Source organism: Carettochelys insculpta, unplaced genomic scaffold (genome assembly GCF_033958435.1).
Source record: "Carettochelys insculpta isolate YL-2023 unplaced genomic scaffold, ASM3395843v1 scaffold_0049, whole genome shotgun sequence".
Classification (NCBI taxonomy): domain Eukaryota; kingdom Metazoa; phylum Chordata; order Testudines; family Carettochelyidae; genus Carettochelys; species Carettochelys insculpta.
This window is the reverse complement of record NW_027439086.1, coordinates 81194-85000: the sequence shown is the minus strand read 5'-3', so window position 1 is coordinate 85000 and position 3807 is coordinate 81194. Positions and strand designations below refer to the sequence as shown.

The 3807-nt window shown below is 65.7% G+C and overlaps 1 non-coding gene across 1 annotated transcript; it reads right to left on the bottom strand.

Moving 5' to 3' along the window:
• Nucleotides 1-1512: 1512 nt before the first annotated feature.
• On the bottom strand, nt 1513-1631 carry LOC142006341 (5S ribosomal RNA). The gene has a single exon (XR_012643443.1). It is a non-coding gene; the product is annotated as a 5S ribosomal RNA (ribosomal RNA).
• Between the last annotated feature and the right edge of the window lie 2176 nt (nt 1632-3807).

Genomic DNA, 3807 nt, shown 5'->3' with positions numbered 1-3807 from the left:
CTCCCCGGGCACCAGGTCAACCTCCGGTGCTTTCAGCGGGGGTTGACCTGGTGGCCGATTCCCTCCCCGGGCACCAGGTCAACCTCCGGTGCTTTCAGCGGGGGTTGACCTGGTGGCCGATTCCCTCCCCGGGCACCAGGTCAACCTCCGCTGCTTTCAGCGGGGGTTGACCTGGTGGCCGATTCGCTCCCCGGGCACCAGGTCAACCTCCGCTGCTTTCAGCGGGGGTTGACCTGGTGGCCCATTCGCTCCCCGGGCACCAGGTCAACCGCACCCTTTTTCGGCCGCCTTCGCCTCCAAATTTTTCCCCCGTTTCCTTGCCCACTCCTCGGTCACTTCATACGCCCTCCCCCTTACATCCACCGTACGCAACACCTCCACCGGGCTTAATAGTCCACAACCGAGACCCAGGGCCTTCCCCGCTCTCAACCACCTCCACCCACGGTCCCCCTCCACCGGGCTTAATAGTCCACAACCGAGACCCAGGGCCTTCCCCGCTCTCAACAACCTCCACCCACGGTCCCCCTCCACCGGGCTTAATAGTCCACAACCGAGACCCAGGGCCTTCCCCGCTCTCAACAACCTCCACCCACGGTCCCCCTCCACCGGGCTTAATAGTCCACAACCGAGACCCAGGGCCTTCCCCGCTCTCAACCACCTCCACCCACGGTCCCCCTCCACCGGGCTTAATAGTCCACAACCGAGACCCAGGGCCTTCCCCGCTCTCAACAACCTCCACCCACGGTCCCCCTCCACCGGGCTTAATAGTCCACAACCGAGACCCAGGGCCTTCCCCGCTCTCAACAACCTCCACCCACGGTCCCCCTCCACCGGGCTTAATAGTCCACAACCGAGACCCAGGGCCTTCCCCGCTCTCAACAACCTCCACCCACGGTCCCCCTCCACCGGGCTTAATAGTCCACAACCGAGACCCAGGGCCTTCCCCGCTCTCAACAACCTCCACCCACGGTCCCCCTCCACCGGGCTTAATAGTCCACAACCGAGACCCAGGGCCTTCCCCGCTCTCAACCACCTCCACCCACGGTCCCCCTCCACCGGGCTTAATAGTCCCCAACCGATACCCAGGGCCTTCCCCGCTCTCAACAACCTCCACCCACGGTCCCCCAAGACGCACGTTCCAAGCCTTAACCCTCAGACCATCCACCCCCCGGGGGGGACCCCACACCCACCTGACCCCAACTCACTCCCACCAAAAACACCACCACCGCCACCGCCTCAACGGCCTGCCCCACCCAGCACTCCCACACACACACCTGCCCCACCAACGCTCCACACACGCTTTCTTCCCTCTCCCCGACCCGACCCAAGCCATCGCACCGCACCGGGTGAGGGCCTAAGCTTCCTCGCCCGCCCCCCCGCCCCCGACACGCAGGCAGGCAGAGGGAAAGGCCTCAGCGCCCCCCAGGACCGTCGCGCCGCCTTGGCCTCACGGCTTCCCTGCTCCCGCACGGCAGACACACGCCCCGCTCTACCCCCGCTGGGGCCAAAAGCTGCCTACGGCACCTGGGATTCCCAGGCGGTCACCCATCCAGGTACTAGCCAGGCCCGGGACGGTTTACCTTCCGAGATCGGACGAGATCGGGGGCATTCGGTCCGGTATGGCCGTAGGCCCCCGCCTCCCCGGGCTTTAGCGTCAGCAGCCTGGCCTCAGTCAGCCGGGCCCAAACAATTAACCCGGAGGCCGGGCCGAGGGAAAACTTCCTCCGAGCCGGCCCAAGGGGAAGGGAGGACGAGGACGCCGGGCCCGGGAGGTGACAGGACGTGCACGTCAGACCCGGGAAGCTGTGTGCCCCGAGGTTAACCCCCGGGCCGGGGCGGGGAGAGAAAAATGTTCTAAGTCCGGTAGGGACAGCAGGTCAACCCCGGTCCGAGGCGGGGAGAGAAATTTTCCAAGTCCGGCAGGGACAGCAGGTCAACCCCGGCCGCCGTAGCAGAGGTTGACCTGGTGTCCGATTCGCTCCCCGGGCACCAGGTCAACCTCGGGCGCTTTAGCGGAGGTTGACCTGGTGTCCGATTCGCTCCCCGGGCACCAGGTCAACCTCGGGCGCTTTAGCAGAGGTTGACCTGGTGTCCGATTCGCTCCCCGGGCACCAGGTCAACCTCGGGCGCTTTCAGCGGAGGTTGACCTGGTGGCCGATCCCCTCCTCGGGCTCCAAGTCCGGCAGGGACAGCAGGTCAACCCCGGTTCCGGGCGGGGAGAGAAAAATTTTCTAAGTCCGGCAGGGACAACAGGTCAACCCCGGTTCCGGGCGGGGAGAGAAAAATTTTCTAAGTCCGGCAGGGACAGCAGGTCAACCCCGGCCGCTTCAGCGGAGGTTGACCTGGTGTCCGATTCGGTCCCCGGGCACCAGGTAAACCGTGGCCGCTTTCAGCGGAGGTTGACCTGGTGGCCGATCCCCTCCTCGGGCTCCAAGTCCGGCAGGGACAGCAGGTCAACCCCGGCCGCTTTAGCAGAGGTTGACCTGGTGTCCGATTCGCTCCCCGGGCACCAGGTCAACCGTGGCCGCTTTCAGCGGAGGTTGACCTGGTGGCCGATCCCCTCCTCGGGCTCCAAGTCCGGCAGGGACAGCAGGTCAACCCCGGCCGCTTTAGCAGAGGTTGACCTGGTGTCCGATTCGGTCCCCGGGCACCAGGTAAACCGTGGCCGCTTTCAGCGGAGGTTGACCTGGTGGCCGATCCCCTCCTCGGGCTCCAAGTCCGGCAGGGACAGCAGGTCAACCCCGGCCGCTTTAGCAGAGGTTGACCTGGTGTCCGATTCGGTCCCCGGGCACCAGGTAAACCGTGGCCGCTTTCAGCGGAGGTTGACCTGGTGGCCGATCCCCTCCTCGGGCTCCAAGTCCGGCAGGGACAGCAGGTCAACCCCGGCCGCTTTAGCAGAGGTTGACCTGGTGTCCGATTCGCTCCCCGGGCACCAGGTAAACCGTGGCCGCTTTCAGCGGAGGTTGACCTGGTGGCCGATACCCTCCTCGGGCTCCAAGTCCGGCAGGGACAGCAGGTCAACCCCGGCCGCTTTAGCAGAGGTTGACCTGGTGTCCGATTCGCTCCCCGGGCACCAGGTAAACCGTGGCCGCTTTCAGCGGAGGTTGACCTGGTGGCCGATCCCCTCCTCGGGCTCCAAGTCCGGCAGGGACAGCAGGTCAACCCCGGCCGCTTTAGCAGAGGTTGACCTGGTGTCCGATTCGCTCCCCGGGCACCAGGTAAACCGTGGCCGCTTTCAGCGGAGGTTGACCTGGTGGCCGATCCCCTCCTCGGGCTCCAAGTCCGGCAGGGACAGCAGGTGAACCCCGGCCGCTTTAGCAGAGGTTGACCTGGTGTCCGATTCGCTCCCCGGGCACCAGGTAAACCGTGGCCGCTTTCAGCGGAGGTTGACCTGGTGGCCGATCCCCTCCTCGGGCTCCAAGTCCGGCAGGGACAGCAGGTGAACCCCGGCCGCTTTAGCAGAGGTTGACCTGGTGTCCGATTCGCTCCCCGGGCACCAGGTAAACCGTGGCCGCTTTCAGCGGAGGTTGACCTGGTGGCCGATCCCCTCCTCGGGCTCCAAGTCCGGCAGGGACAACAGGTCAACCCCGGTTCCGGGCGGGGAGAGAAAAATTTTCTAAGTCCGGCAGGGACAGCAGGTCAACCCCGGCCGCCGTAGCAGAGGTTGACCTGGTGTCCGATTCGCTCCCCGGGCACCAGGTCAACCTCGGGCGCTTTAGCAGAGGTTGACCTGGTGTCCGATTCGGTCCCCGGGCACCAGGTAAACCGTGGCCGCTTTCAGCGGAGGTTGACCTGGTGGCCGATCCC